Source organism: Salmo salar, chromosome 02, assembly GCF_965601325.2.
Source record: "Salmo salar chromosome 02, fSalSal1, whole genome shotgun sequence".
Classification (NCBI taxonomy): Eukaryota; Metazoa; Chordata; class Actinopteri; order Salmoniformes; family Salmonidae; genus Salmo; species Salmo salar.
In genome coordinates this window covers 52,970,047-52,981,114 of record NC_138292.1, presented here as the reverse complement: position 1 = coordinate 52,981,114, position 11,068 = coordinate 52,970,047, and positions in this window count along the sequence as shown.

The following is an 11,068-nucleotide window of genomic DNA, read 5'->3' as shown; positions in this document are numbered from 1 at the left end:
ACCAGATTAAAATCGGGTACATTTTTTTATCCAGCCGTGCAAATACTGCCCCCTAGCCCTAACAGGCTAGCATATAATGTCACATAAACCCAAACCACAGCTAAATGCAGCACTAACCTTTGATGATCTTCATCAGATGACACCCCTAGGACATTATGTTATACAATACATGCATGTTTTGTTCAATCAAGTTCATATTTATATCAAAAACCAGCTTTTTACATTAGCATGTGACTAGCATTCCCACCGAACACTACCGGTGAATTTACTAAATTACTCACGATAAACGTTCACAAAAAACATAACAATTATTTTAAGAATTAAAGATACAGAACTCCTCTATGCACTCGCTATGTCCGATTTTAAAATAGCTTTTCGGTGAAAGCACATTTTGCAATATTCTCAGTAGATAGCCCGGCATCACAGGGCTAGCTATTTAGACACCCAGCAAGTTTAGCACTCACCAAAGTCAGATTTACTATAAGAAAAATGTTATTACCTTTGCTGTTCTTCGTCAGAATGCACTCCCAGGACTTCTACTTCAATAACAAATGTTGGTTTGGTCCCAAATAATCCATTGTTATATCCAAATAGCGGCGTTTTGTTCGTGCGTTCAAGACACTATCCGAATGGTAAAGAAGGGTGACGAGCACGGCGCATTTCGTGACAAAAAAATTCTAAATATTCCATTACCGTACTTCAAAGCATGTCAACCGCTGTTTAAAATCAATTTTTATGCCATTTTTCTCGTAAAAAAGCGATAATATTCCGACCGGGAGTGGTGGTTTTCGTTCAAAGAGAGGGAAAATAAAGACATCTCGTGCCCTCGTGCACGAGCCTCAGTCTAATGGTCCTCTGACAGGCCACTATCCAAACGCACTAATGTGTTTCAGCCTGGGGCTGCCTCGATATCATTCAGCTTTTTCCCGGGCTCTGAGAGCCTATGGGAGCCGTAGGAAGTGTCACGTTACAGCAAAGATCCTCAGTCTTCAATAAAAAGAGCCAAGATGAACAACAACTTGTCAGACAGGCCACTTCCTGTTCAGAATCTTCTCAGGTTTTTGCCTGCCATATGAGTTCTGTTATACTCACAGACACCATTCAAAAAGTTTTTGAAACTTTAGGGTGTTTTCTATCCAAAGCCAATAATTATATGCATATTCTAGTTACTGGGCAGGAGTAGTAACCAGATTAAATCGGGTACATTTTTTATCCGGCCGTGTAAATACTGCCCCCTATCCCCAACAGGCTAATCCTAGTAAAAATGTCCTGTTTTAGGTCAGTTAGGATCACCACTTTATTTTAAGAATGGGAAATGTCAGAATAATAGTAGAGAGAATGATTTATTTCAGCTTTGATTTCTTTCATCACATTCCAAGTGGGTCAGAAATTTACATACACTCAATTAGTATTTGGTAGCATTGCCTTTAAATTGTTTAACTTGGGTTTCGGGTAGCCTTCCACGAGCTTCCCACAATAAGTTGGGTGAATTTTGGCCCATTCCTCCTGACAGAGCTTGTGTAACTGAGTCAGGTTTGTAGGCCTCCTTGCTCGCACACGCTTTTTCAGTTCTGCCCACAAACGTTCTATAGGATTGAGGTCACGGCTTTGTGATGGCCACTCCAATACCTTAACTTTGTTGTTCTTAAGCCATTTTGCCACAACTTTGGAAGTATGCTTGCGGTCAGTGTCCATTTGAAAGACCCATTTGTGACCAAGCTTTAACTTCCTGACTGATGTCTTGAAGTGTTGGTTCAATATATCCACATAATTTTCTATCCTCATGATTCCATCTATTTTGTGAAGTGCACCAGTCCCTCTTGCAGCAAAGCACCCCCACAATATGATGCTGCCACCCCGTGCTTCACAGTTGGGATTGTGTTCTTCGGCTTGCAAGCCTCCTCCTTTTTCCTCCAAACATAACAATGGTCATTATGGCCAAACAGTTCTATTTTTGTTTCATGAGACAAGAGGACATTTCTCCAAAAAATACGATCTTTGTCCCCATGTGCAGTTGCAAACCGTAGTGTGGCTTTTTTTAATGGCGGTTTTGGAGCAGTGACTTCTTCCTTGCTGGGTGGCCTTTCAGGTTATGTTGATATCGGACTTGTTCTACAGTGGATATAGATACTGTTGTACCTGTTTCCTCCAGCATCTTCACAAGGTCCTTTGCTGTTGTTCTGGGATTGATTTGCACATTTCGCACCAAAGTACGTGCATCTCTAGGAGACAGAACGCGTCTCCTTCCTGAGCGGTATGACGGCTGTCTGGTCCCATGGTGTTTATACTTGCGTACTATTGTTTGTACAGATGAACGTCGTACCTTCAGGCATTTGGAAATTGCTCCCAAGGATGAACCAGTCTTCTGGAGGTCTACAAATCTTTTTCTGAGGTCTTGGCTGATTTATTTTGATTTTCCCATGATGTCAAGCAAAGAGGCACTGAGTTTGAAGGTAAACCTTGAAATACATCCACAGGTACACATCCAATTTACTCAAATGATGTCAATTAGCCTATCAGAAGCTTCTAAAGCCATGACATCATTTTTCGGAATTTTCCAAGCTGTTGAAAGGCACAGTAAACTTATGACCCCCTTGTGATACAGTGATTATAAGCGAAATAATCTGTCTGTAAAAAATTGTTGGAAGAATTACTTGTGTCATGCACAAAGTAGATGTCCTAACCGACTTGCCAAAACTATAGTTTGTTAACAAGAAAATTGTGGAGTGGTTGAAAAACAAGTTTTAATGACTGCAACCTAAGTGTATGTAAACTTCCGACTTCAACTGTAACTACAGTGTTTGGCAGAAAAATTTAGCCTTGTGTTTCCACCACTGAGGATTAGCCCCCAAAAACTGAAAAATTAGGCTATGCCATGCAATATTCATGTGGACAGCCCCCCCTGAAAATAGCATTTACAAGCCAGGGTGTCCTGTTTAATAACACAAATAAACAAATTGGGGGTGTTGGTATTGAATTAGCAGAGGGGTGGTCAGAGTTACAGAGTGTTATTGGGGGTGGAGGGGCTGTAGGGGGGTTCTCAGAGCCTAGTTTAAATATAAAGTGCCACGTATTCCAAAAAAAGCACCTCACCCCACTTGACAAAAATGCCCCCCCCCCCCCAAACCAAAATCCTTCTCTTCGTCTCCCAGAAGGGATCAACTATTGCAGGCCGGTGGGAGTGCGTGTTGGAGTCCGATTGGTCTCCGGGTCTATTTATACGACCTGCCATGCCTTCTGTAAGAACATAACACCCTCTGCCCCCTCCCTACCCCACAACACCCACCCAGGGCAAGGGAGCAAATAGTGAGAGAATTTGAGGGAGTCAGACACAACTAACAGGCCACACATCTGTCCAGGTTGGAATTCCGAAGGGGCCAGTCAGCACATTGTCAAACTGGCGTCCGGCCCAATAAACAGGCCGTCCGTCTTTCTCCCTCGCTTGCCATAGCAACCCGGATTACCTGGCCCACAGCCGAGATAAGGGGGACTTTTTATGTTGATGAATATCACGTTAAAGAAGTTTGCCCTAGTGCCAAGGAGCATCCTTTAAATACATACATTAGGCCTGATTATCTAAGTATTCTAAAATGCTCAAGTCTTTACTGTTTTTGAATCACAAATACTACTAATACTACAAATATTTCTAATTCGTTATCACTTTATATCAAGGTACCTAAATGGTACTTTCATGTAAAGTTTTACCACCGAATCTGTAATACATATGAATTTCGTAAATTCTACATTTTCTTTTCCAAAGACTCCAGATAAAAAAGAATCCTGCATCACTGTAATTTCCAAGAGTGTCCAGGCCAGGAATACACCTATCAGAGATTGATTGTGACGCTCCAGTGACCTAAGTGGATGAGAGAACATTAATGGAGATCAATGCAGGAAGCCGTTTTCTCTCTCTGTCTCTCCCTCTCCCTCTCAATCTCTGTCATTAACTCTCCACTTCTCTGTGTGCACGTCTTTCAACCCGTAAATAGCCTTTATGTCATTAGGATCGGAGTTCAGTTTGGAAACTGTTTTGGTTGTATTACTTTTTTCTTGGTGAGGTTTTACCACATGTCTGAGGGAAATTAACTGCCGAAGTGCTCTTGTGAACTCTCTTGATGATTCTTGTGTTTCTTGCCATGTAGCTTCCCTTTATACCACATTGACATCAAAGCTTTCGTCTCTACTGATATATCCTGTCAATTACACACAGACACACACACACACAGGCACTCCTTTTGGGACACCTCTCTTGAAAAGCACTCAGACATTGACAGTTCGGTAATCATTGACATCCAAGTCATGCCTGATGCCTTTAAGTGGGCCAAAGAGCAGAAGTTTCCAGAAACAGGTGCTGCTGGTTCCTGCTGGCTGCTGCCTGCAAGCTGGCTGAGCTGAAATACTGCCAGTCCACATTCAGAACATTAACCAACGCCCCAACCTCATCCTACTTCCCTCCCTCCCTCTTGGCAGCAAGCCCAGCAGACTCAAACATCCCCTCTCACAGATATGCGACCCCCCCCCCCCCCTCCTCCTCCCTTCACTCTCCCATCTAAACATATCCTGCTTGGCCCAGTGGACAACTTTCCATGTGGCTTCGGATGACATCGGATACTTTTCTCTTCCCACAAATCCCAGCGCTGCCTGACTGCCAGTGGAATGGTACAGACAAGATGGAGGGAGGAAGAGGGAGGAGACCTTCTCTTTCCTACTTGAATCCTGACTGTCTACACTCTTAGAAAAAAGGGTTCTTCGGCTGTCCCCATTGGAGAACCCTTTTTGGGTCCAGGTAGAACAGTTTTTGGTTCCCAGGTAGAACCCTCTGTGTAAAGGGTTCTACATAGAACTCAAAAGGGTTCTAACTGGAACCAAAAGGGTTCTACCTGGAACCAAAAAGGGTTCTACCTGGAACCAAAAAGGGTTCTACCTGGAACCAAAAAGGGTTCTACAAAGGGTTCTCCTGTGGGGACAGCTGAAGAACCCTTTCAGGTTCTAGATAGCACCTTTTTTTCTAAGAGTGTACCAGATATGCGCCACTAACAATAATAGAGAGGAGAAAGAGAATGCTCCCATGTTCCCTGTGTTTTTAGCTACCATGCAAAGGCTATCATTTAAAAAATCCCTGGCTTGGGAATGAAGGGAGAGAGGGTGATGTGATTTGGTGTTGAGACCCAGCCTGCCTGCCCCACCCCTGGAATGAATAGCCAGGGATCAAAGAGATCCGGTGTGGGGAGTGAGTGTTTGTGTGTGTGAGTGCATCAGTGCATCAGTGGGTGTGTGTGGGTGGGTGGTTGTGTGTGTTGTGTATATGTCTGCATATGAGTGCTTATAAGTGTTTTATTTGAGGGCAAGCGATAAAACTGTACTGTGGTTATGTTTCTCTACTCTCTTCCTTCCTTTTCTGGTGTCCCATCCATTTTTTTCTTCTGGTGGGCATTTTGTGTGGACCTGTATTGCAACATATGAACAGAATTTTTTTGGGGGATAAATCACTTACAGTAAGTGCTGGCAATTGCATACACACCAGCTGCCAGGAACACAGAAAAATAAAGTCATATTTCTAACAGGCACAGCAGCAGACGCCTTGAAAAAAAGGGAAGGCCCTTTGATCTGCTGGGATGTTAGAAATCAGCAGCATTATTCACAGTCAGGGTTACGTAACTGCAAGGAGTGGTGAGTGAGCAATAAGTGCATGCCTGTCTCTCTCTCTCTGTTATCCCCCTCTATATCTCTCTCTCTCTACAAAGCAATCTACTGTTTTCACAGGAAATAAAATAATTATATTCAGATCTGTTCTATTCTATACTATTAACTGTTCATTGCAATACTTTAACTTAGTTTCAGTCATTGGTGAATAAAAAAGCTTAGAAAAAAAGCTAATATTCAAATATCTTGGCCTGGAAGGTCTAAAAAAAAGTATGTTTCCATGAAATGAGATCGAAGAGTCAAGGCTGGCTGTAATAGGTCAGAGCTGTCGCCAGGCGGGAAATGCAAGGTCAAAGGTCACCGGTGGAAAAATCCAGTCAGTTGGCACGTGAACAATACAGGGCGAGGTAAGAAGGTTTTTCCCCAAAGACAGCAGTTGTTGCAACAGCATGTTGCCTTAATGCCGGGATTCATGTTTGAATCCATACTCCATCCCAAATGGCACCCTATTCCCTATGTAGTGCACTACTTTGACCAGAGCCCTATGGGCCCTGATCAAAAGTAGTCCACTATATAGGGAATAGGGTGCCATTTAGGACACAAACCTTGGACCCTTTTTTTTTTACTTCCTTTGACACAGCCCAGACAAAACAAGCAGAGGCCAAGACAGCAAGAAGAAAAGAGAGCTGGAGGGCAAACATTTCAACATTTGCTTCATTTTGTGATGTGTGTTTACTGTTGTCGATCGCTTTGACTGCTCCTCTTAACCTGCTGTTGCATTTAGGAACATGTCTGTTTCCATTTTATTCTTCAAATGAGTCTCCCGGTTGAAACATGCCCGTTTCACTTTTATTTGCGAGCCGTCCCGCGTGACAAGTAAAAGGTGTGTTGAAAATTAACGTGGATTTGATGCAGGGCCTTGGTGCCACATGGCATGTGTTATAATTGACACCCCGAGGCAGCTAGCTGTAGCTTAGAAAAATATGCGCTATTTCGGGTCCCCGGCAGACAAAGCTGATCTGTCTGGTGTCTGTGTGTGTTTGTGTGCTTGTGGTTGTGTGTATCCTTCTCTGAATGTACATATCTGGAGTATGTGTGTTCCTGTATACTGTGTGTGTGCGCGCTTGTACGTCCTACTACTCTGCATGTGTGCGTGTCAGTCCTCTGTGTGTGTGTGTGTCCTCTATGTGTCTATGTGTGTGTGTATGTCTGTCTGCATGTCTAAGTAAGGAGTGGTGAGGCAGGGCTAATATGGAGGTGTGAGTAAACTGTAGAGACAGGCATTCCGAGGCTATAGCTAGCTGCTGCACCAAAGACTGCACAGCGAGCTGCAGACGCCCTGAGGCATGGCTGTGGAGAGAGAAAGTGGTGACACAATCAATGACACATCGACATCCTGGAATGACGCCAGGATCACACTGCAGTCAGCAGCTGCTGCTACTCTATTTCCTGTTTTGCGCTCTCCTGGTTGAAGTTTCCCCCTAGGTGCAGGTCTAGGAACAGCTTCCACTCCCCAACCCTATCCTTAACCATTAGAGGGGGAAATGCAACACTGACCCAAGATCAGCATATACAGGCAACTGCTCCAGGCGAAAAAGACCCATGCTCCTTTGCTTTGCTTTTGTCTGGCTCACAGGGGACGCTGAAGCTTCTAGCTTTTATCTTATCGACACACTATCAGCTGATTCCAATATAGCTGCAAACCCTGAGTAATGTCTATCCGTGGTTTGCTTTTTCTCCGCTTTCTTCTCCCTTTCTCTTGTTTAAATCAGTTTTAGCTGTCGCCTTCATTTTTCCTCCCTCGTCTCTTGCTCTCTTTTATCTCTCTCTCTCCCTTCATCTCTGCTCTCACAACTTGCTCCATTTTTGTGATTGGATGGCGTTCCAACATCTGAGAGAAAAACATTCTGAGGCGTGGAGGCTGTGTCGTTTTTCATGTTGGGGAGAAAGAAAAATAGAATTTCACAGCCTCAATTCACTGCAATATCAGCGAGAGAGAGGGAGCAAAAGAGAGTCAGAGAGGGAGAGGGAGAGAGGGAGATGATTTTGCAATGATTTCATCCATCATGTGAATCGTGGCCAACAAAGGATCCTGGCACCCCTTGACATCACTGTCTAAAAATAGACGTCGCCGTGGCAGCGCTGCAGGACATTAATCATGCAGTAGAAGAAGAAGAACAAGAGGTAGTGGAGGAATGAGCCCTCCCAGCTCCCGCTTCCATCTTAATTAGGTTCCTCCAGCACCAGAGAAGAAGAGAGGAGGATAAACGGAGAGGTTGGATGACAGAGGGATGAAAAAAGCAATTAACTAAGTTGGAAGCCACATATTAAAGGGTCCAAATGATCCAATTGTCAGGAGATGGACGCTTCTTGGCACTGATGGTGGCGCAAAATGGCTTCCTCTCACCTCTCGTGCTGGCGAGAGCTCGTGTTTAGAGTATCACGTTATCCCATTTGATAAGAGAAACAGGAAAGCTGTGATACCGTCTGGGGCTGATACGGAACTCTCTTGATGACCCTCAAGACGAGGTCATGAAGAGATAGGTGGCTTTGCACTTTGCCCTACTCTGTTTCTCAACCAATCACCAGATATTAGGTTAATGAACCCTACAATGTCGTATTGCTTATACTGTTACAAGTTAAGAAAACAGAGGACTTTCATTCTGGTCGTTACAATTCAAGGTCCTCAAAGCACTTCTGTGACATCCATCTTTGTCCCCTGGAACCTAATAGGTGACACACTGCTGGAATCAGAGTAGGAATAACCACACCACTGATAAGAACTGCATGACTCCAATAAAAATAGCCCAATCTATAAATCCCTATTTTCCATTCTTTTTTTAACACGGAGAGAAAGAAATAAGAGAAACTGTGTCCTTGTTTTCCAAACAGTGGTGACCTGATTTCGCCCAGCCTGTCTGGCAGTGGTGACCATTATCCCAGCGCTCTTATCAGCTGACTCTGGATCAGATGGACGGGGATGAGGGAATCTCTTCCACGCCATCCCGCCATGGCCGGGATACACAGGTCATAGGTAATCTGGATTTGTTGCGTTGTCCGTCCCGCTTTCTGGCTAAACCACTTGTTACTATAGGTCTTACACAACAATTCTGGATTGTAGCCGATGCATAATGCTACTCCGACCATATGCCACCTACTCATCTCAGGGCAGCCAAAGTAGTATCACTCCAAATTGCAGTCACATTAATTTCACTGAGTACATCATGTAAGAACGGATGAATCACGTGGCATAAAGGGTTGGACGATTGACAAAATGTGCTTCATTGAATACCGAACCACATACAGAATGGAACTGTCTCTACTTTCTATGTACTGAGGAGATTAATTGAACCCTCTCACGTGTGTGTTCCACAATGTACTGACCCCGCAAACAAATACGAGAACATCCTTTGTCTCTGCAACAATCCATTCCACTCACACTCATTGCCCAACGTTGAATGTTGTAATTTCATAGATAACATTTGTATTCCTTTACTTTGCCGACTTGCATGGACAAAGGTTAATAGTTTCCAATATAAATAATCCGGAAGAGAAATAAGTCCAATGTCCAGAGAGCTTTCTCTGCCCCTTCAATAATGTGGCAGATTTAGACCACAGAAAAACCTAAATAGGTGTCCCCCCCCCCCCAAAAAAAAAAAAGTACTCACAAACAACTAAAATCACTGGATCATCGGCTCAAACTGAAAAAAAAGGCGGGATGGATTTCAAAGGCCTACTTTGGTTTGACAACAAAAGGTTGTGCAACACTCGTCAAAACGCCATCAAGGCTGTAACACATTTACCAAAGGAGGTTCGGGGGAGGAAGTGGGCTCTCCTTTCTTAAAGGGGACGAGCCATCCGTGTGCCATGCTGTGTAGGGATATTTAACTACAAAGCAATTAATTTCACAGATCTGAGTGAGATAATACATGCCCCCCCCCCCCCCCATCAGGAGCAAAACCCATGTGGCACATGTAGCGTCAAAGCCGCTCTATATTTAAAGCTTTTTCAAAGCCGAACACAACACAGAGGAACAGGAAAGATGTGAAATATCTACTTTAAAGCATCAGAATCTCAGAGATCACACTCCTTGGGGCTGGGATCCCCATTTCAAAGTTGCCAGAGAGCAGAAGATGGAGACAAGGCTTTAGCTGAAAACGTCTCTTGGATGAGACTTCACACTCCATCTAAATCCGAGCACCCTCTTTCTTGAAGCAGTACAAGACAAGACGGCCCTCGTCGTCCCTTTAGAAGACGACTAATCAAAGTGGTTATTTGAAAAGCAGAACATCAAGGCCAACATAAAAGCATCCACAAATTAAGAATTTATAGAAGTTGAGAAAAAAAACTTGGCTCTGAAATATATTTTTATAACAAACTGAAAATCGTCTAATGGAAAATCGTTTAATGGAAAATCATCTCGCAATTTGATTAAATTGTCCTGCTGAAAATATATTTCAATAGAAACTGTAAAAAGTGGTTTCAAATTCTTATTTAGGTTTTTGTTTAATTTCTTATGTGAGTCCAAATCTCACGTAAATTGGCAACATCAGATACTAGGCATCTAACTGTTGATAGTCGCCTCAATAAAACATTTCCAATGGACAACAAAAGTCTGTTCCAGATATCATTGTCTTGCCTACAAGTCAATGACATATGAACTATAGCAGAATCAATCTGGTACTTCAACAAAACAAGGTCTAGAACTGAAGAAGGCCGATATTGTGTACTTGCTTCAGTTTACCCTTCCTCCTAACCATTGTGAACACTCGCCCAGTAAGCAATTCAATATTTTCCTGCATCAGTTATGTCATAAATGCCCAATATGGGCCCCACTTAGCGGGTAGTTATTCCCTCCGCATGCGGATTGACGTGGCACATCCACATTGCCTGGTGTTTACTTTTTGCCAGAGAGCGGTAACTAGGTAACGGGGCCCACTTTCACGATACACACAAGGTTCACTCTCTGTGTGTCGATCGCTATATTTGGGCTGTCCATAAAACCTATTTTCCAGATAAAGGCTTTGGGAGAGTCAACAGAACACGCGTTCCTTTCTTGGTGTTGGCTGCTGGGTGATTAATGGCAGCAGAACCTTGCCCGTTTTCTGTCTAATTATAGTGGGAGCAGCTGCTGGATTTGACCCGCCCCTCTTTCCCCTCTCATCTTCCCCACTCCCCAGCGTTCCCCCACACACCTTTCAATTTTTTTTACATTTTTTTTACTGGGACAGCAAAGGACCCTGGAATGTGAGCACTGGTATTTTGCCCCCCCCCCCAGCTCACTTCAAGGCAGCTGTATAACACACCCGGAAAAGCACAGTGGCCCCCTCACAGGATTTCCAAAAGCCCCAGGCGAGATCTTTTAAATCGCTGACGTGGCAGGCGGAGGCCCAGACCATTGTGCATGTGCAACATGTTCAGCCAC